General features: G+C 43.7%; 1 protein-coding gene across 9 annotated transcripts in view; it reads right to left on the reverse strand.

The window, feature by feature from the left end:
* PRKD1 (protein kinase D1) overlaps positions 1-22,757 on the reverse strand; it is a 289,583-nt gene that overhangs the window by 91,856 nt on the left and 174,970 nt on the right. The window lies entirely within an intron of this gene.

Consider the following 22,757-nt stretch of genomic DNA (forward strand, 5'->3'; position numbering starts at 1 on the left):
AGGGCGTAACAGGGCAGGAATAGGTGAAACTGGGCAGGCTTGGGGGGTGGGATTAGGGAGTCCAGTAACCCTATTCAGTGGGTCTTGTATTCCAGAGCTCCCATGTTGCTAAGGGAAAGATAGTGGTTTGCTAAGTGGCAATATTATTTGTTGTAAACTTTTCTGCAGTCTAATCTACTTAGGTTGAGGGGAGGAATGAGGGAGTGAAAAGGAAGCAGTCAGTAAGGGAACCCCCACCCCTCTTGAATCTGACACAGCTGTGGAAAAAGGGACCAAAGGGGCACCGAGGCATTTTTCTCCTCTACCCTCCACCCACCCACAATGATGGGATATTTTTAACCTCTTCTTAAAGTTATGGCTGGGCCAGTGAGGGGCCTTCAGATTCTGTGCTTGCTTAAGGTCCAGCACCATGATCTTTGAGACGAGGTAAAGAGAGATCTGATTACCACATGGGAGCAGTAGAGGGTGGAGGAGAGCAATGCTAGGTTACCACTGATTTCGGGAGATGGGATATTATTGGAGGGATTAACATTTGGAAGTTGGACTCAAAGGGTTTTCTGGCCCTGAAGTGATGGGGGAATTAATCGAGAATCCAATAATTAATAATCTGGAAATCAGTGTGGTGGGATTTGCAGATAACATTAAATTCTTCAAAGTTGTTAAATTAAATGCAGATTAAGATAAATTACAGGGCCTTGTGAGGCTGAGAGACTGGGCAACCAAATTGCAGATGAAATGTTATGTGGAGAAATATAAAATGCTATACATAGGGAAGAATAACCCAAATTATAGCTACACAAAGGTTCCGCATTAGGAATCACCCCTAAGGGAAAGGAAATAAGCATCATAGAGGACAATACTTTGAACTCCTTTGCTCAATATATGACAACAACCAAGAAGGCAACTAGAATTTATTAGGAAAGGAATAGAGAATAAAACAAAGATGATCAAAATGGAAAAAGGACTTGTAGACTCTCTTTTTGTAGTTACACAACCACACTCAAAGCAGTTTACTTATTTTGTACCTGGGGCAATGGAGGATTAGATGATTTGCTTAGGGTCACAAGGAACAGCCCTGGGATTTGATCGCACAACCTCTGGGTGTAGAGGCAACAGCTCTACAAAGAAAAATGGGGAGACCCAATGATCCATAGTGAAAACAATCCACCGATGAAAACAAAAACAAAAATTGTGGATACAGATGTTCTGTAGATAATTTATTATACACTGACATATAAAACCATGAAAATTCAATTAAAAAAGTACAATGATAAAAAATGCTGTGATAAAAATCCAACCGGACCCTACACGGTTCATGTTTCAGCGAACACGCCTTCCTCAGGGGTCCAATGGTTTGCAACCTCACATATAAAGAATTGGACTGAAAACAGTCAATTGTCTTTAAACATGTGAGCAGAGAACACCGCAGACAAGCTGAAGTAGCAAAAAAATGCTAAGAAGGTGTGTTCGCCAAAACACGGACCATGTAGGGTCCGGTTGGATTTTTATCACAGCATTTTTTATCATTGTACTTTTTAAATTGAATTTTCATGGTTTTATATGTTAGTGTTTAATAAATTATCTCCAGAACATCTATATCCACAGTTTTTGTTTTCATCGAGGCAACAGCTCTACCACTAGGCCACTCCTCTCACCTCACCTCTATATTGCTCTATGGTATCACTTGAGTACTATGTGCAATTCTGGTAATAATATCTCAAAAAGGATAGCTGAATTAGAAAAGGCACAGAGAAGTGCAACCAAAATGATAAAGGGGATGGAATGAATTTCCTAGGAGGAAAGGCTTAAGAGATTAGGGTTGTTCAGCTTGGAGAAGAGATGGCCAAGAGGAGATACGATAGAGGTCTATAAAATCATGAGTGGGTAAATACAAATGGATTGTTTATTATTTCAAAAAGTACAAAGACTATTGATTCCCTAGTGGGAACACACTATGAAGTTACTAAGTGATACATTTAAACAAACATGAGAAAATATTTTTTTTCATTCAATGTATAGTTAAGCTCTAAAATTTGTTGCTACAAGTAGTAAACACAGGCTGGTTTAAAAAAGGTTTGGACAAGTCCATAACCCTTTATTAAAGTTGGCCTAGGGAAAATGACTTTTTTTCCCTGGGTATAAGCAGAATAGAATTTTACTACTTTTTTGAGATCCTGTCAGATACTTATGACCTGAATTGGCCACATTGGAAATAGGATACTGAATGATGGATGCTTGATCTGACTTAGTATAGCAACTCAGTATATTCTTCTATTTAATTACCTGTTCGGCTATTGTCACAGATATCAACTGCTGCTTGCATGAAGTTATTTGTCAAAAGAAAAAGCTTCAAGTTACATTCTACTATTATTACTTATTATATCCATAGTGCTACTAGACGTACACAGTGCTGTACATTAAACAGAACAAGTAGGAAGTCAGGGAGTTTCTCAGAGAGGGAATGATAAAACAGGCATAGGTGCTTTACAAGCGAGTGGGAGTTAAGAATTAAAAGCAATCTCGAAAAAGTGGACTTTTAGCCTAGATCTGAATACTACCAGAGACAGAGTCTGACGTAAGGACTCAGGCAGTCTATTCCACATTCTATTCTACTTCACATCTCCATGGGTTATAGATGGACTCCTTTGATGGTTTGACCTCATCTAGCCTTTATTACATTAAAGTATAGTTACTCATCGGTGACAGGTCTTATCCAGGATATTCTCACATGACTAAAAGTGTACTGTCACTCTAAGTCTTCTGAAGACCACCCATACCACACATGCGCCAGTACCTTCCCGCCAGTCATCTACTCACAGGACTATCAGTTCAGTAACAAAGCTAAGAAGCCAACTAGGAGAGGTATAGGTAATTATGCTTTATCCGAGGACAAGCTGACAGTATATTCTCACATGTGGGACTCCTTAGCTGCCAGGATCATGCCTCTAAGAAGAGGGTTATTGACAACTACCATGGACCTAGTAAAGCCAACAGGGTTGAAGGGAAGTTGGAATCTAAGTGGAGAATAAATTTTGTAGAACTGCTTGTCCAAACAGACTATCCCGTCTGGAGCAATTTTCCAAACTACAGTGGGATCTAAAGTATGAAATGAGGACCAGGGTAGCTGCTTTACAAATATCCTCTATGGGAATGGAACGTAGATGAGCTACTGAGGTCATCATTGAACTCTTTGTGCAATGAAAAGGCTTTCAAGAGTCAGCCCAGCCTAAGCATAGCAAAAAGAGATACAGCCATGTGGCGATGGTTCTCTTGGTGACAGCTCCAAGTATGTTAAGATCAAATGACAGGAACAGTTGAGTAGAAGTTCTGTGAGACTTGGTCCAATCCAAATAATAAGCTAGAACATGTTTACATTCTAAAGCAGTGGTCTCAAACTCAAACCCTTTGCAGGGCCACATTTTGGATTTGTAGGTGCTTAGAGGGCCGCAGAAAAAAATAGTTAGAGGGGCATAATCGAATAGGAATGTCTAAGTCCGTTTACGTCCATTTCACAAGTCATCCAAAGTCAAAAAGAGCTTATGTCCCATTTTCAAAAGAGATGTCCAACGTCTTTTGACTTTCGAAAATCGTCCAATTATACGTCCTAAAGATCTGATCGTCCAAGCTGCTGAAACGTCCATCTTTAAAGCACATTTTCATCCAACTGTCCGTCCAAGTCCAAAACGTCTAGAACGAGCCCTGTTGGACGTGGGAGGGGCCTGCAAAGTGATGGACAGAACACCCAGACAGAGCACCTAAATAGTGGGGTACCTTACAGGGCACTGCTGTGAACTTCACAAACAGGGTGCCATGGCTTCTCCTCACTACAGCTCCCTTATAGGTGACAGTGAGCCCCCCAAACCACCTCCAGAATCCCCTAGACCCACTTATCTACCACCCCAATAGCCCTTATGGCTGCAGGAGCCACTTATATGCCAGTAAAAAAGGGTTTTGGGGGTGTATAAGGCAGTGCACATGTTTAAGTATCAATGCAGTGATTACAGGGGCTTATGGGCATGGGTCCTCCTCTCTATGGGTCCCTAACCCACCCCCAAGATGACTTAAGCTGCCTCTGTGCTGGACGACTAGGCTTTCCTATGCCAGGCGGCCAGGTGATGATGGTCTGAAGGCTGAATTTTAAAGTTGTGATTAAAATTTTTATGGGGGTGGGGGTGGTTCGGTGACCACTAGGGTAGTGTGTGGGGGTCTGTTTTATGTGTTTTCAGTGCATATCTGGTGAGTTTAGGTGTTTTTTTGTGACTTAGACCATGTTTCAAATGGTCTAAGTCACAACATCCAAGTTCCGTCGATCGTGGGCTGTATCACTTTTGGTTATACATGCTGTACGACTAAGTCTAAGCCGGTCCATGTCCCGCCCAACTCCCGCCCTTGACACGCCTCCCGAAATGCCCTGTTTAGCTTTGGACATTGAGCGGCACTATGAGGGCCTAAGTCATTTAGAAATACGTCCAAAACCCGGTTTGATTATTGGCGCTTGCACGTTTTTGAGAAATGTTCGTCCAAATGCCGACTTAAGCCGGTTTTTGGACGTTTTTCTCTTTTGATTATAAGCCCCTTAATGTCTTATTAAAGAAATTACAACTTTGCATGAGGTAAAACTCTTTATAGTTTATAAATCTTTCTTATAACATCTTTCCTTTTCCTTAATAAAAGATTATAACAGTTAGAATCTTTGGTTAATTCAAAAATTGCAAATGTGATAGGTAAAGCATTGGTATTTTAAATACTGAGTGCAGTACACAACATGTTACCTTTTCTGACTAGAAACTTGGGCATGCTTTTCTGATACCAAGTTATCAATATTAGGATCAATAACCTTGGAACATGCAACTTTCAAAACTGAAAACAAATGGGCGTCACTTAACTTGTTCCTTTGAAGAGATTTCACTTGGTTAATTTTTGAAAATAATTGCTCGCATGAATATGTACATCCGAACATAGATACAACCCGTGCAGCTAGGTTGTGAATGTTTTTATATTTGTCCTTTGAAACACACTGATAGAATTCTGTAAGACTGCAACTGTTGAATTTTTCTTTTAGCAGAGCATCACACTGAAAATCTATTAATTCTAGTTGAAGTTCTTCAGGTGCATCATCAACACTACAAGAAAATGGTGACATGAATATGTTAAAGATGTTTTCCATATTCCTGAAGCATTCACATCGCCTGTCAAAGTCTTCCTTTAACATACTAATTTTTGTAGAAAACTCAGCAAAATTAATTTCCTCTTCTGCCGTAATTGCAGACTTCAAAGTTGGGAAGTGAGCAAGATTTCCCGCTTTAAGCTGAACTTCCCAAAGCTGTACTTTGCGTACAAATGCATTAATATTGCCAATCATATCTGTGACCAACTTATTTTGGCCTTGCAGTTTGACATTCAAATCATTCAAGTAGCCAGTTATGTCTGTGCTGAATGCCAGATCACGTAACAATTTTGTATCATCAAAGAGTGAGACATCTTGATTTTTACTTTCAAGGAACATCTTTATTTCATCTCTCAAATCCCAAAATCGTTTCAATACTCTTCCACAGCTAAGCCATCTTATTTGAGAGTGATACAGAATTTCACTATGCTCACTGCCAATTTCTTGTAGAAATTGAACTGTCTGTGGTACAAGCTTTATAGCTTTATAAAGCTTTATAGTATTTGTTGAGAGCTCAAAGATCTAAAATTGGACCAATTCCCCTGGTTTTTCTTTCAGTATGATGAAATACTTTGGAGTAGAACCTCAGCCCTTCTCCTGCAGAGGTACTTGTTCTATGGCATTGAGCTGGAGGAGATCTGAGAGCTCTTGGTGAAGGAGGGTCTTCTGATGGGAGTTGAAACAGGACTTTCTTGGAGGATGGTTTGGAGGTCTGTTTTGTAAATGAAGGGTATATCTTTGTTTCAATATTTGAAGGACTCAGTGGGCTGATGTTATTATGGACCAGCAATGGTAATAGAGGGCAATACGACCTCTTATGGGAAGAAGTTGGGAAACACTTGTTAAGCTCTGCAGGAAGAGTTAAAATGACTGCTGCTGTTTGGATTGCAGTTGTGATTGAGGCTTTTGTGTTTTCTATTGCCTGGGTCATCTCTGAGTAGGAGCTCAAGAAGATGTGGCTGACTGGTTGCATCTAGGCTTGGTGTAATACAAAGGATGTCTGGAGGAAGGGGGATATCTCTTGGACGTCCAAGCTTGCATAGTCTTAGAAGAGGATAAAGTAGTCATGCAAACCTCATTTTAAAATCTTTTGCATAGCCTCTTCTATATGGTCTCCAAAGAGATCTTCTCCTAAGCAAGGGATGTTTGAAAGGCAGTCTTGCACATTAGCATTGAGGTCAGAGATTCTAAGCCATGCCTGTTGATGCATGGCAATGGATACTGCTGATGTTCAAGAGACTATATCAAAAGTGCCAAAAGTGGAATGCACAATGTATTTTCTTGTCTCTAAGAGATCATTGGAATGATGTTGGTAGGAGCTTAGATGTTCTGAGGGAATATATTGCTCTCAGAGAGACATTTTCTGAATAAGAGATTTCATGAAGATGTTATATAGAAACTGTAATTCAGAATTCTATTGGCTAACACAGAACCCTGGAATACTCTAGGTCCACATTTATCTAGAGTTCTGCCTTCTCTTCCTGGTGTACTGGCATAAGTTCTGGAGCTATTAATTTTTTCAATGCTGATTTCACAGTTAAGGTGTTGTAATTGTGGTTTGTCAAAGCCCAGGCAAGATTGTATCCTGATTTAATGTGTTCAGTTACTGTGACAGAGAGTGGTTATTCCAAATTTTTAAACAAGGTCTCTTTCATCAAATTATAAAGAGGTAGTTTGACACAATCTTTGGACCACTCCTTGTAGTCCAGAGCTCTGTCTCTGATTCCATGCTTACAGGATGAGCGTGTCCCATCTGATGTATTTTGTGAAAGACAGGCATTCTGCTGGAGATCTTTTACAAGGAGGTGGAAGAAACAGTGAACAAAGAGATAAATATGAATCATCTCTTCAATGTCAAGCCTCAAAGATGAAGAGCGTCAAGGCAGATGTCCAGATGAAAGTCGAAGAGAGCCTCGAGCAGACTGTCGAGGAGGATGTTGAGGACTTCTTTGAGGTGGATGTCTAGATGAGCTTTGATGTGATCTTCTAGAAGATGTGAAGAACTATATTCCCCTGAGGAAGATTGTTGTCTTCTCAAAGGGAAACATCAATAGTGTGGAGTCTGAGAATGGCCCCTCAATTAAGCTTTTGAAGGATGCTCAGACTGGGCTGAGACATTTCCATTAATCACTTCATTCCTTCAGTCACTGCTTCTTAACCACTTAAAAAGCTTCTATAAAAAGAGATGTTTTTAATAATTTTTTTAAAACTCTGAAAGTTATTATTCATTCTCAATTGTCCAACCAGATTTTTCAAATGCTTCACCCTTGCCACCAAAATAGCTATAGCTTTGGTACAAGCATACCTCACATGTTGTAACTCACCAACAGATAAACACATCATGTTCTCTGATCGTAAAGATCGATGGGGTTGATGTAAAAGATACTATGGTATCCCTTGATGAATTGATTTTTAAAAAAATCAATAACACTTTAAACACTACTTAAGATTTAAAAGGTAGTTCATGCAATTTTCGTAGTAAAGGTGTCACATGCTCGAATTTACTGTCACCAAAGATTAGATGCACTGCAACTTTCTGAACCACTTATAAAGATTTATATTTGGATGATGACATACTCAAATACAGTGCATTACAATAATCCAACCTTTATAATACAACACTGAACTACAAGACAAAAATCATATGAGGACAGCATTGATTTTAATCTACACAAAAGCTGCATCTGATAGAAAGCAGATTTAATGAGAGACAAAACCTGATCCTTCATGGATAAAAGAAAATATATCCAAACACCTAAAACTATTATTTTCTTTTGCACTGTAAGCACCACGTCATCCACCTCAACAACTTCTGGTCACACTGGATCTTCAATCCTTCCTACCAACATCAACTCCATTTTTGCAAGATTCAAAACTAGTCTATGACACATCATCCAGTCATTAATTACATGCAAATATAATGTCAATTTATGCTTCAACTCACTTTGCCAATCTGACAGAGGAAAGAAAAATTGCACATCGTCTGCATACAGACGATAACTAATACCTAACTTAATAAAATACATTACCCAACGATGCCAGATAAAGATTGAACAAAAGTGCATTCAGTGCAGAAACATGTGGTACCCCCCCCCTATCTATAGTCTTGTTTTGTTTGTGGGGGATCTGCAGTCCCAGAAGATAAAGAGGTTTACTTCCCAAAGCTGCTAAATATGTTGCCACTGCTTGATAATGACAGAGAAGATTCTAACAGAAATTAATCTGAGGATGATGACATCTCTCAGACGACAGCACCCACATTTCTGACGAGTAATAATGGATACTAGAGAATATTTCTACTGTTCCTGCTTGAGAAATAGCATTGAAAGGATGGACAGGCAATGACAGTTGAGGAAGAGAGAGCAGAACCTCAGGTATTGTGACCCATGCCAACATCTCTAGAAGCCTCTAGAAATGAAAATTAAATAAGAATGAATGGTAGAATATGGCAAAAGAATTCACAATCCATCCACAGAGCAGCAGCAAAAGACATTATCAGTTCATCATGGATTTATTCTTTCTGGTCCTTTCAGACATCATTCTTCCCCTATGTGTCAAGGAGATTAAGAGAGAGGGAAAAAGAAAGACCAAAGACTGGAATAACAGTGATCTAGATTCCCCCAGAGAATAGAAATGTATGGACATACTAAGGCGGGATCTCTGCTTATGATAAATTGCCTAATTCTATTGACCAATTTAACACTAAATCTGCATTTTGATGCAATGGGTTGTTTGGAAAGTGGCGCATTATTTAATATACTGCAAAAATGGGGGGGTCAGTGCTTGGGGATAGTAATCTTGAAAAAGACTTGGGTGTACTGGTAGATACTACAATGAAACCAACGGCACAATGTGAAGCGGCCTCCAAGAAAGCAAACAGAATGTTGGGTATTATTAAGAAGGGCATTACGACCAGGAAGAAGGAAGTCATCATGCCGCTGTATCGTGCGATGGTTCGTCCGCATCTGGAGTACTGTGTCCAGTATTGGTCACCGTACCTCAAGAAGGACATGGCGATACTTGAAAGGGTCCAGAGAAGAGCGACGAAAATGATAACAGGTATGGAAAACCTTTCATACACAGACAGGTTGGGAAGGCTGGGGCTCTTCTCCCTTGAAAAGAGGAGACTCAGAGGAGACATGATAGAGACTTTCAAGATCATGAAGGGCATAGAGAGGGTGGAAAGGGACAGATTCTTCAGATTATTGGGAACCACAAGCACCAGGGGGCACTCAGAGAAGCTGAAAGGGGACAATTTTAGAACCAATGCTAGGAAGTTCTTCTTTACACAGAGGGTGGTGGACACCTGGAATGCGCTTCCGGAGGTTGTGATAGGACAGAGTACACTACGGGGGTTCAAGGAAGGTTTGGATAAATTCCTGAATGATAGGGGGATTGAAGGATACAAATAGGGGTAAAGATAGGTTTTAGACAGAGTATAGATAGAAGGATAAAAGGGATTAGAGAAGGATCACATTACAGGTCATGGGCCTGATGGGCTGCCGCGGGTGCGGACTGCTGGGCACGATGGACCTCGTGTCTGACCCAGCGGAGGCAACTTCTTATGTTCTTATGCCCCCAAGTACATCCTTTTCAGCAGGAGGTTTGGCACTGAATGAAACTCATTTTTCATTCTGAGGTATTCTTTACTGCTCAGAGAGTAGCGTTTCGGTCCCCTAAGATGTAAAATATACTTAATAAGGAGTACTATGATTTATTTGACATTTTAATTTTCTTAGCATTACAGAGTATATCAGCTAACTGGAAAACATTATTTCATTGAACATTCACTACTGGTGAGCAACTGTGGGGATGAGATGCAGACAGCCCAAAAAATGAAAAAAAATTAGCTAAAACAGAGAAATGATGGTAGCCTTTAAAGGATAACTTGAATACTAATGGTTAATTTAATAAAGAATGATTGTTTAGGCTGAAGGTCAGACTTAGCTATGGTTTTTATATTATTACAGAAATTTTTGTTTATTTGATAAAACACAGGTGTAAATCACAATTCTACCCAAACTTCACCCCAGAACATGCTTACATGCAGATTACTTAAAAGTACATATCTTCTTATCATCATGTATACTTGTACATGTATAATATTTGGAGTAATTTTATTACAGACTTTTATGCATGAAAAATCCTTTATAATATTAGTAACATAGTAAATGACAGCAGATAAAGACCTACATGGTCTATATAGTCTGCTCAACCGTCACTTTTATTATCAAGGCAATATTAAACCAACAATTGAGTATGTTCCACTGTAAGATGTTTTCCACTTCCTCAAGATATGCAAGACCTGTGCTTTGTATCTATACCATGCATTTTTTAACTCACTTTTTTTGTCTCCATCACCTCCAGTTGGAGGGCAATCCAGGCATCTACCACCCTCTCTATGAAAAAGTACTTCCTTACATTATTCCAGAATCAGCCCCCCTGCAATCTAAATTCATTTACTCTAGTTCTACCACCTTCCCCCTTCTGGAAAAGGTTTGTATATTAATATCTCTCAAATGTTTGAATATCTGTATTATATCACCCCTATTTATTCTTTCCTACAGAATATACATGTTAAGGTCATCAAGGTTAAGGTCTCCTCATATGTCTTGTGGCACAACATTTTTGTCACTATTCTCTGAACCACTTCAAATCTTTTATGTCCTTAGCAACCTCCAAAACTGAACAAAATACTCCAAGTGGAGCATCAATAGTTCCTTTCTTCTGCTGCTTATACCCCTCTCTATGCAGCCCAGCATTCTTCTGGCCTAGGTCACTGCTTTGTCATATTGTTTCATCACCTTCAGATTCTCAGACACCATCACCTCAAGGTTCCTCTCTTGAGCTGAGCTTATCAATCTCTCTCTCTTCCTATCTCATACTTTCCTTTGGGTTTCTGCACCCCAAGTACATCACTCTGTTCTTCTTCACATTAAATTTTAACTGCTAGACCTTTGAACATTCTTCTAATTTTTGGAGATCTTTTCTCACGGTTTCTACTCCTTTTGGAGTATCCACTGTATTGGCTTTCTGTGTGTTATCAATAGAAAGGCAAACTTTTCTTTCTAACCCTTCAGCAATGTCTCTCACAAAGATATTAAACAGAATTAGCCCCAGTACTGACTCCAGAGGCATGCCACTACTCACCTTCCTTTCCTCCGAGCAAATTCAATTTACCACCACCCTCTGTTACCTGTTGGTCAACCACTTTCCAGTCCAGTTCACCATTTGGATTCTAAGTTCAGCCCTCTCAGCTTACTCAAGAGTCTTCTGTGAGGAACCAAGTCCAAGACTTTGCTGAAATCCAAGTAGATTGCATCTAACATGTATGCTTTAACCACTTCCTTGGTCACCCAGTCATAAAAATCAATCAGATTCATTTGACAAGATTTTTCTTTGGTGAAGCCAAGTTGCCTTGGTTCCTGTCTTTATTATACTCTTCATATATGTTGCTTACATACAGATGTACATTTTAGTAGGGAAAATGGCCCCCCTCTAGAAGCTTGGACCAATCAGGCCTTAGACATAGCGGGTCCTCCCATTCCCATTAACCATAAGGTGTGATTGGCCTAGGCTCGTAGGCACCTGGGCCAATCAGGCCTTAGGATTAGTAGGGATGGGCGGACCCGCTATGCCTAAGGCCTGATTGGTCCAGGCTTCTAGAGCCTGGGCCAATCAGACCTTAGACATAGCGGGGATGGGCCGGGAAGGGGCGGGCCTGTCTCATTTCGACGAGGCGGGCCTGTCGGCTGGACGGCAGCAAGACCCATCCAGCCGACCAACATTTAAAGGTTAGTTGGGTGGGAGGTTAGTTGGGGGGGAAGTTAGGGGAGGTATAGGGGGGAGGTCGTTAGCATGGGGGGTCTGAAGGAGGTCTGGCTTTCTGGCAGGAGGGGTTGGGCACCCTCCTGCCGGTGATTATGAGTTTGGGGGCGGTGTTCCATCAGGAGGGGTTGGGCACCCTCCTGCCGGCGATTGGGAGTTTCGGGGGGCGGTGTTCCGGCAGGAGGGGTTCAGCACCCTCCTGCCGGTGATCGGATAGGCGGCCGCGGCCGCTATACTTATTGCGGCAGGGAGATCCCTTGCCGCGATAAGTATAGCGGCCACGTCTACTTACAATGTAGGCCAGCATTTTGCTGGCCTACATTTTAAGCGTCTCTTCCTCTACTAGGGAGACGCATAGGGCCACCTAGGTTTGCCTAAGGCCCTTAGGCGAGCTTAGGCGTCTTGCGGGCCTCCATAGGCTTCCGGAGGTACCTTCAATATAGGCGGCCTGCCTGGGGAGCATTTTTTTAAAAAAATGTGCATCCCGATTGATTGATTAGACAGTTGTAGGATGCCTACAGCTGCCTAAAATCGGGACGGCACTTTGCGGAATCAGGGCCAAAATGTCTTATCTCTCTCTAATTGTCCCATCTTGTCAGCAGGACAACACTATCACTTTTCACACATCCCTAGCAAAATATAAATGTCAGAGTATATAAAATATCCATTTAGGAGATAGAATATAAAACAATTTGGATAGAATTTTATTTTTTTGTTAAGCAAAAGATATCTGGCAGCTGGCTCATAAACCCATTATGGGCTCCTTTTACAAAGCCACAGTAGCGATTCTGCCATGGTAAATGCACCAAAGTCCATTTAGTTCCTATGGGCTTCGGTGCATTTACTGTGGCATCATCACTACCGTTGCTTTGATAAAAGTGCTCTATGGAATATAATTTTTAGGGGTGTCAGGGTAACCCTATTAAGCATGATGTAAACATAAATGTAGATATGATATTTGTATTCTTCCAACTCCCAGTTAGGTTCAAAGCAGATGACATACCAGATAAGAGAAAGAAATAAAAATTGGAGGAATTTTTTAAACAGATATGTCTTTAGATTCCTGAGAAATACTAGACATGAAGATTCAAATTTCAGATCTCTAGAGAGAGAATTCCAGAACTGCATTGATAGATAACAAATAGTCCCCCTCCACACAGCTTCTTCATAAAAGAAGGGGTGACTGTGATAAAAATATTTTAAATGAACACCTGGAAAGGCAGGAATAATAGATCCATTGAAAATTTCGAAAATTATGCAAGCTAATTTGTGTAGCACAATATTTAAGTAGTGTTCCCACTTCACAATAAAACTCTCTATACATCAAGACAAATTAAATTAACATACTCTTTCTCCAACCTTGCCAAATAATTTTTGTGTAATAGTGTAGCAATGTGGTTGTCATTACACTTGGATATATATATATAAAAAAAGGTAACCAAATACACTATGATACCGTTTACAGAATTTTAATATCCCTCCCCCTTTTTTACAAACACCCCAAAGCCCTTTAAATCTCTATGGGCTTTGGAGCAGTTACCACAGCAGCAGCTTTGTAAAAAGAGGGGAGGGGGTATATTTATGTCCAGTATGAAAAGTATCTTCCTACATTTTGACTATTATTCTTTATGTCTTTCATATAGCAGTGAAATTTTGTTTTAATAAATCTCTCTTTGGAAGAGATAATGGCTCCCACTTCATGTGTTTTAGAGAGAAAGCGAGTGTAATACCACAGTCCAGTTATTTCTGCTTTGTAGACATCACTGGCTGGAATTCTACAACAGTATCAGTTTAACCGACGTGTTATTGACATGGTTAGTGAAGCACATTATTGCCATAATTTTTCATTCTTTGGTAGCCAGCCAGTTGCCTGACTCAGCAGGTTTGGAAGCATCCCAGGAAAGACTGCATCACCAGATTACAGGTTGGAAAATATGGCAGCCAAACACAAAGCATCATCATCTTCTAACTGTTCTCCAGCCAGGTCTATGTGAATCAGCGCTCATAAATAAGTGCAAGAAATTAACAGCGACAAGGGCAAGGTAATTTGGAAATGTAGAAAGGTTAAATCCAAATGACAAAATCAATTCTGCAAAAAGCTTAAATAATTACTAGGGACAGAGGACCTGGCTCTAGGCTTTTTTATTTACTTAAATATAATAACAAAACATCTAACAAATTAAAATAAAGATATCACAATCAAAAAATAACAGTTTGTGTATACAGTGTTTCTGCTACTGACTAGAGCGCTGCAAGGGAACAGGGCTGGCAGGGATCCCCTCAAGGTTTGCAGGAATCCCACAGGGATGGAAGTAATTCTTGTGACATTCCCTCAGGAGTGTATAAGCCTCTTGATGATCCCACCTACTCACATTGAGTCCTCCAAAATGTCCAAAAACAACTTCCTCCTACCTTAAAAAAATTCAGCACAGCAGCATTTTTTTTCTGCTCAAAAGGCCACAGCATCGGTTCCTAGATGTTGCCAGTGGCTGACCTGGAAGCATTTCCTCTGATGTGTTTGGGTAGAGCGCGTCAGAGGGAAGGCTTCCAGGACCAGTCACTAGCAGCATCTAGGAAACGCTGCCCATGACCTTTTGAAGAAAGACTGGAGAGAAAGAGAAAGTAGAAGAGAGTGAGACATGCTGCATGGGTGGGACGGGGGAGAGTGAACTGTTGGGACATAGGGAAGGAGAAGAGAAATGGAAGGGAGACAAAGGGAGAATTGTTGGACATAGGTATAGAGCGGAAGAGAAATAGAGATGGTGCACATAGGGAAAAGAAGAAAGAGGGGAAATTGTTGGGCATAGGGGTTGGAGGAAGGGAGGAAGAAAGAAAGAGATGCTGTGCAATGGGGAAGAAGGTGAATTGTTGGACATAGTGGTGGAGAGGGGAGAGAGATGAGAGAGAGAGAAATGTTACATGTGATAGTAGAGAACGAAGGGTGAGACAAATCCTGATTGAGGATAGAAAGGGATGCAAGAGAGAGAGAGAGAGAAATGTTGGATATGGTGGTGGAGGAAATGGAAGGGAAGTGTAGGAGAGATGTAGCATGATGAGAGAATTGTTGGGCATGGGGCTGGAGAGGAGGGGCGAGAGATGCTGCACATGGTGGGAAAGATAAGAAAGGGAGAAATGTTGTATGTGAAAGTAGAAGCAGTGGGAATGATGCACCCTGAATGCAATATATCTCTCTCTTTTCCTACTCCCTGTGCAGGAAGGGAGAGAATGAGAGAGATGGTGAGCAATGAGAGAGGAGACATGTTAGACATGAGGGTAGAGGACAGATAGGAAGAAATGCTGTGGAAGGGGAGGGGAGAAAGAGGAAGATGTTGGATCCAGGGATTAGAAGGGAATGAGGATGTTGTACAATGGGAAAGAAGGAGGGAAGAGAGAGAGAGGGAGAAATGCTGGACCATGGTGGGTAGGACAGGAAGAAAGAAAGAAGGGGACAGGAGGATGCTGTTAGAGGGGTGGAGTGGAAGGGACAGGGAAAGGACAGGGAGATTTCTGGCTTCGAGTGTGGGAAGAGAAGAAAGAGGGAGTAGATGCTGGGCAAGAAGGTTGAAGACAGGAAGAAGCTGAGAATGATGACACCATTGGGGGGTTGGCAGGAAAATGATTGAGCAGATAGTGATTATAGTGGGTGGGTAAAAGAATGGTAATGGGGAACAGAATGAAGATGGAAGGGAATGGAAAAGTGGGTGAGAGAAGATGGAAACTTGATATATAGCTAAAAAGTAAAGAGAAGAGAGAAAGATGGTGAAATTTGAGTGGACTGAGATAGAAAAAGGGAGGAAAGAGCTAAATGGATAGGTTGATATCTTAGAGGCAGTTGTAGTAAGAAAATGGAAATAGAAAATGACATGGGGAATTACATGGGAAAAAATTTGTCTCCATCCCCATGGGATCTATCTCCATCTCGTCCCCATGAGCTCTGTCCCTTTCCCTGCAGGCTCTGTCTTCATCTACAAAAGTGTCAAACACATACAAATTTGTTGTTCCTTTGGGAAGGGGTTCAGCAGCATGGGGGGTTTGGGTGGCTGTAATCTTCATGGGGGGGGAATCAGGAGTATGGGGGTCCAGGTTTCCGAGGCAGGAGGGAGTGGGCATCCCACTTGCCTCTTTATTTTTGGAGTGGCAATATGGCAGACCTGTTGGCAACAGTTACTGACTAGACTTGTCGTTTTGGAGGAGGGGTCATTTAAACTAATCGCTATTTTTTGTTCATAGCGAAGTGATATTAGGTTTTAATATTAATGACCTCATTTTAATACTACTGAGTTTGTTTGCATAGTAGAGTCAGAGGATGCAAGGGATGCACAGAGAAGCACACGGTGAGCCATTGAGTACATTGGTCAGTTAAATAAAGTCGATGCTAAACCAGTTCAACTGGTTTAGCGACGACTGTTAGATGTTCGGTGATTTTAGTGCATCTGGGCATGGGTTATGACCCTCAAGGACCATGGTTATCCACACCTAGAGACATTGAAATGTTTATTGACCAAACAGTATTTATATAATATTCATTGCCAAGTGTATTATTCTATAGCGAAACAACCCTTTAAATTCTCTTTAATGCTTTTAATGCTTACAGGAGAATTTACTTTATAGTATTTTAAGCTTCTAAAACCTAACCAACAACATTTTACCAAACTATGACAATACCAAGCACTCTGTATGACTCCCAACAGCGTACCGTATTTACTCTAATATAAGATGAGATTTTTGGGCCAAAAAAATGGTCCCAAAGTGGAGATCTTGGCTTATATGCGTGCCATTCTCCCTCTCCCCCCCCCCCCCCCCCCCGCATCCCTCCCGGACTTGTTGCATGGCAAGTCACATTAAAAGGGCATGGCAAAGGCAAGGGTGGCCTGGATTGGCCACTGTGAGAACGGGCTATTGGTCTTGATGGACCATTGGTCTGACCCAGTAAGGCTATTCTTATGTTCTTAACCCATAGATAAAATAGCACCTGTGGTTTGTGGCAGGTAGGGTTAAACAGGCATAGTAAATGGACATGGAATTTTTCTATCAGACAGGGCATATAAATGTTTTGTTTTGGAAATTCTTAAGTGTTTCATTATTTTCAAAAAAGCAATGTAAAATAATTGTTCTGTGTACACAAAACAATTATTTTACATTGCTATTTTGACCTAAGGAAAATATGCCCCACACATTAGAAGATAGTTCAACAACATGTTTCTTGATGAGTCACAGTCAGTGGTATAGCATATGCTTACAAGATGCTGCAGGGGAAATACACCAAAACAGTTTATACATTATTTATTAACAATAGTGAATGAACCACATTACAGCACTCTAAACTATAGCGTTTATGAGATTTCTTTATTGTGCCTGAAGGATCTGTGTTTACACCAGCAGAGTTTGACTTTCTTTTTGGAACGAAAGGTACTTTTTCAAGTATTATACATGGTTGTTCAAAATGAAATTGTCTGCGGGGGATAAGGATTTTGAAATGAATTTGTTGAATAAATGTTTCTTTCTTATCAGATAGTAATGGCTTGTAGGTTACATCTGAAATGTATGCTGTTATTAATATATGGTCTCAATACTTCTCAACCCTCTCATGGAAGCACAATTTGCTAGTCAAGTTTTTAGGATTACTAAAATGAATATGTATGAGTCATATTTGCATATAACAGGTCAATGCTCTATGAAAAAATTATGTTTTTTCATGCAAAAACCTCTGAAGATTTTATAGTGGTGCTCCTAAATGGGCTATTACTTTGCTATGCATACTTATACACATTTGCCATTGGTCTCCCACATAAACTACATGCACTTTAAAAAGGTTTAACTGATATGCTTGAGTACCTGATTGTACACTGCCTAGATAACCTTGATAGGCTGTATATAAATACCTAAAAAAAAAATTTTTAATCTGTTGTTATCTTAATATTTTTATTTATAAATAGCTGTAATATTATTTAAATACTCATCTTTCTTAATTCTAAAACTTGTGCAGCTAGGGGAAGACTCTTCCAACATAGAATCTATGTTTTGTGCAAACCTTTCTCAAAGAATTCCCCTTTAAAAGCCATACACCAGGGGTGCCCAATAGGTCGATCGCAATCGACAGGTAGCTCGCCAAGGCAAAGTGAGTCGATCACCCAGGACTCACTTTGCCTTGGCGATCTATTGGGCCGATCAGTCTTCCTCTCCCCAACGTCAATTCTGCCTGGCTGGGCGGAACTTCCTCTCCGACGGCAGAATTGACGTCGGGGAGAGGAATGCTGGTCGACCCGAAACAGGGAGAGCATGGGGCGGCGGCGGCGGCGGCGGCGGCTTTGGGGCCTGTTATCCATTGGTGACGGTTTAGGTCCTGTTCTCCGATGGCAGCAGCAGTGGCAGTGGCTTGGGAAAGAGCAGGGAGAAAGAAAGAAAGGAGGCAGGCAGGGAGACAGAAGGAAAGAAGAGAAACAGAAAAAAAGAAAGGGGGCATGAAGAGAGAAAGAAAGAAAGGTCAGGGAGAGAGGAAGAAAAAGTTGGGGGAGGGAATGAGGTGTAGAGGAGAGGAAGCATACAGGCTGAAAGAAAGATTGGATGCACAGTCAGAAGAAGAAAGTGCAACCAGAGACTCATGAAATCACCAGACAAGGTAGGAAAAATGATTTTATTTTAAATTTAGTGATCACAATGTGTCTGAATTTATATCTGCTGTTTATATTTTACAATATGGTCCCCTTTTACTAAACTGCAATAGTGGTTTTTAGCGCAGGGAGCCTATGAGCGTCGAGAGCAGCACTGGGCATTCAGTGCAGCTCCCTGCGCTAAAAACTGCTATTGTGGTTTAGTAAAAAGGGAGGGGGGTGGGTATTTGTCTATTTTTGTATGGTTGTTACTGAGGTGACAGTGCATAGAGTCATCTGCTTTGACCTCTTTGAAAAAACCCCGGAATAGGAATGATAATTAACAATTCTGTGCGTACAGTGTGCGTTGTGTTTTTTTAAAATTTTATTGTTGGTAGATCATTTTGACTTGGTCATTTTAAAAGTAGCTTGCGAGTCAAAAAAGTGTGGGTACCCCTGCCATACACCATCATCTCTGTATTAAGAACATAAGAATTCCCTTACTGGTACAGACTGAAGGTCCATGAAGCCTAATGTCCTGTTTCCAACAGTGGCCAACCTAGGTCCTAAGTACCTAGCTAGATTCCAAGTAGCTGTAGCACATTTCAATGTAGTAATCTTGAAAGTCCAACTAGTCAACTGTGCCTCCAGGACAAGGTTGAGAAACACTGGTCTAATAAGAACTGCTTACTACTCGTATATTGCTGTTTTGCTAGGAAATTAGTAAAATATTACATTTGATCCTATCTCCTTAATGTATTGAATATTTCCTACCCCCTCTTTTCGCCTGGTCACTTGCCTACCTGGTGCGAAGGTGGCGGACCTCATACATCACTTAGATAGAGTATTAGATATTGCTGGGGAGGATCTGGCTATCTTGGTACATGTAGGTACTAATGACATAAGAAAATGTGGGAGGGAGGTTCTGGAAGCCAAAATTAGGCTCTTAGGTAGAAAGCTGAAATCCAGATCCTCCAGGGTAGAATTTTCAGAAATTTTCAGAAGGTGCATAATTAAATGAAACCTAAATGCCGATGTGCATTTAGAAAATAGATGATAAAAGTAGTTAAGAAACACAATAAATAAATAAATAATGTAGGCTTTTAGCACTGAAGTTTTTCAGCGCCTAAGTTTTGGCACTGTTTATTGAATTCTCATATTATATATTTTTATATATACATACTTATATTTATATATAATTTTTTTTTTGCTTTTTTAGATTATATTTTCTTGTGTTATATGATGTATTTTTATATTTTGTTTCTCTATTTATACCTGACAAATTGTAATATTTGATAGTTATATATATATATATATGTAATATTTGGTAGTTATATATATATATATATATGTAATATACCGTATTTTCACGTAGATAACACGCACACGTGTAAAACGCGCACACGGGTATAGCACGCGAAAAACACAAATTTATGTACAGAAATTTTTATATACCGCGCACACCCGTATACCGCGCATGCTGCCCGACTCTCCTTTTGCCCGCCCCGACTCTCCTCTGGCCACCCCGACTCTCATTTCACCCGCCCCGACTCTCCTCTACCCCTTGAAGTCCTGTCCCCACCCTGAAAGCCTGATGCCCCCCCGACGTCCGATTCACACCCCCCCCACAGGACCGCTCGCACCCCCACCCCAAAGGACCGCTCGCACGCACCCGCACCCCCACCCCGAAGGACTGCTCGCACTCCTACAGCCTCCCGACCCCCCATCATGTAGAAGCTCCTACCGGTGTCCTGCTGCTTCCTCTTGGCGGTCCCGACTCCCCGACACGATCGGGGCAAGAGGGAGCTCAAGCCCTCTTGCCCCAGCCAACAGCGGCACCCCCGACACGATCGGGGCAAGAGGGAACTCAAGCCCTCTTGCCCCAGCCAACCGCGGCACCCCCGACATGATCAGGGCAAGAGGGAGCTCAAGCCCTCTTGCCCCAGCCAACCGCGGCACCCCCGACACGATTGGGGCAAGAGAGAGCTCAAGCCCTCTTGCCCCAGCCAACCGCGGCACCCCCGACATGATCAGGGCAAGAGGGAGCTCAAGCCCTCTTGCCCCAGCCAACCACGGCACCCCCGACACGATCGGGGCAAGAGAGAGCTCAAGCCCTCTTGCCCCAGCCAACCGCGGCACCCCCGACATGATCAGGGCAAGAGGGAGCTCAAGCCCTCTTGCCCCAGCCAACCGCGGCACCCCCGACACGATCGGGGCAAGAGAGAACTCAAGCCCTCTTGCCCCAGCCAACCGCGGCACCCCCGACACGATCGGGGCAAGAGGGAACTCAAGCCCTCTGGCCCCAGCCAACCGCGGCACCCCCGACATGATCAGGGCAAGAGGGAGCTCAAGCCCTCTTGCCCCAGCCAACCGCGGCACCCCCGACACGATCGGGGCAAGAGAGAGCTCAAGCCCTCTTGCCCCAGCCAACCGTGGCACCCCCGACACGATCGGGGCAAGAGGGAACTCAAGCCCTCTTGCCCCAGCCAACCGCGGCACCCCCGACATGATCAGGGCAAGAGGGAACTCAAGCCCTCTTGCCCCAGCCAACCGCGGCACCCCCGACACGATCGGGGCAAGAGAGAGCTCAAGCCCTCTTGCCCAGCCAACCGCGGCACCCCCGACACGATCGGGACAAGAGGGAGCTCAAGCCCTCTTGCCTCAGCCAACCGCGGCACCCCCGACACGATCGGGGCAAAAGGGAGCCCAAGCCCTCTTGCCCCGCCGACTCCCCAACTCCCCGACAATATCGGGCCAGGAGGGAGCCCAAGTCCTCCTGGCCCTGGCAACCCCCCCCCTGCTAGTTGTTCGGGCCAGGAGGGAGCCCAAACCCTCCTGGCCACGGCGACCCCCTACCCCCACCCTGCACTACATTACGGGCAGGAGGGATCCCAGGCCCTCCTGCCCTCGACGCAAACCCCCCTCCCCCAACGACCGCCCCCCCCCAAGAACCTCCGACCGCCCCCCTAGCCGACCCGCGACCCCCCTGGCCGACCCCCACGACACCCCCACCCCCCTTCCCCGTACCTTTGTGTAGTTGGCCGGACAGACGGGAGCCAAACCCGCCTGTCCGGCAGGCAGCCAACGACGGAATGAGGCCGGATTGGCCCATCCGTCCCAAAGCTCCGCCTACTGGTGGGGCCTAAGGCGCCTGGGCCAATCAGAATAGGCCTGGGAGCCTTAGGTCCCTCCTGGGGGCGGGGCCTTGGGCACATGGTCGGGTTGGGCCCATGTGCCTCAGGCCTCACCCCCAGGTGGGACCTAAGGCTCCCGGGCCTATTCTGCCTGCCGGGCTCCCGGGCTGCCTGCCGGACAGGCAAGTTTGACTCCCGTCTGTCCGGCCAACGACACAAAGGTACGGGGAAGGGGGGTGGGGGGGTCGTGGGTATCGGCCAGGGGGGTCGCGGGTCGGCTGGGGGGGCGGTCGGAGGTTCTTGGGGGGGGCGGTCGTTGGGGGAGGGGGGTTTGCGTCGAGGGCAGGAGGGCCTGGGATCCCTCCTGCCCGTAATGTAGTGCGGGGTGGGGGTAGGGGGGTCGCCGTGGCCAGGAGGGTTTGGGCTCCCTCCTGTCCCGAACAACTAGGGGGGGGTCGCCAGGGCCAGGAGGACTTGGGCTCCCTCCTGGCCCGATATTGTCGGGGAGTTGGGGAGTCGACGGGGCAAGAGGGCTTGGGCTCCCTTTTGCCCCGATCGTGTCGGGGAGTCGGGGGGGCAAGAGGGCTTGAGCTCTCTCTTGCCCCGATCGTGTCGGGGGTGCCGCGGTTAGCTGGGGCAAGAGGGCTTGAGCTCCCTCTTGCCCCCATCGTGTCGGGGGTGCAGCGGTTGGCTGGGGCAAGAGGGCTTGAGCTCCCTCTTGCCCCCATCGTGTCGGGGGTTCCGCGGTTAGCTGGGGCAAGAGGGCTTGAGCTCCCTCTTGCCCCCATCATGTCGGGGGTGCCGCGGTTTGCTGGGGCAAGAGGGCTTGAGCTCCCTCTTGCCCCGATCGTGTCGGGTGTCGGGACCGCCAAGAGGAAGCAGCAGGACACCGGTAGGAGCTTCTACATGATGAGGGGGGGTCAGGAGGCTGTGGGGGTGCGAGCGGTCCTTCAGGGTGGGGATGCGGGTGCGGGTGGGAGTGCGTGCGAGCGGACCTTCGGGGTGGGGGTGCGTGCGAGCGGTCCTTCGGGGTGGGGG

Source organism: Geotrypetes seraphini, chromosome 7, assembly GCF_902459505.1.
Source record: "Geotrypetes seraphini chromosome 7, aGeoSer1.1, whole genome shotgun sequence".
NCBI lineage: Eukaryota > Metazoa > Chordata > Amphibia > Gymnophiona > Dermophiidae > Geotrypetes > Geotrypetes seraphini.